This window comes from Ailuropoda melanoleuca, chromosome 16 (assembly GCF_002007445.2).
Source record: "Ailuropoda melanoleuca isolate Jingjing chromosome 16, ASM200744v2, whole genome shotgun sequence".
Taxonomy (NCBI): Eukaryota; Metazoa; Chordata; class Mammalia; order Carnivora; family Ursidae; genus Ailuropoda; species Ailuropoda melanoleuca.
The window spans coordinates 7,284,511-7,285,270 of NC_048233.1; positions in this window are offsets into that span (position 1 = coordinate 7,284,511).

Consider the following 760-nt stretch of genomic DNA (forward strand, 5'->3'; position numbering starts at 1 on the left):
GGTCCGGAGCACATAAGGCACCCGCACACAGAACACGGCTCTTCTGTAGAGTACTGGAGCGCAGGGTGACCCCCTTCATTATCACAAACACATTTCCCAGAGCTGCTGTCATACACACTCATCCATCTGCACCTACACCCACACTGAACCAGAGCACTAAAATACAAGGAAACTTTTATTTTCAATTTTCATCAAGAAATTTGTTGTGGTTTTTTATGCTTTTGGTTCTTTTCTTTTTTTTTTCCACTTTATTTCATTCTAGCTGCTCAGTGGCTGGAGCCGCTGGGTTCCTGGTATTAAAAAGATGCCAACAGAGGTAGCTGTGTCTCGCCCAGGGGCCCGGCCCACTCTGAATACCCCAAAAAAGGAGAAATGGAAACACAAAATAAACCAACAAAATAAAACCAAAAGGAGGAAGAAATTCAGATCATTTTCTTCAAACCTGGCAGGAACCCACAACAGTTTGTGTGTAACAGGCGTTACAGTGGGGAGAAGCCAGGGCCCAGAAGGCGGCCAGCCCGCCAGCTCCCTGCAGATGGCGCCGGCGCTACTGCTGCATGTCTCTCCAGCAGGAAGGGCACCACTGCCCCTCACTCCCTCCCTCCCCTTTCCCAGTGCACTGGGGGCTGTTCCTTGACAACACGGAAGATGGGGCAGAAGGAAGGAGAGGGTCTCTCAGGCCCCCAGGGGAGAAGCTGGGCAAGGGAAAGTGAGGAAGGTCACTGCTCAGCGGTGGAGGTGGTGTCATCAATCCGGATCT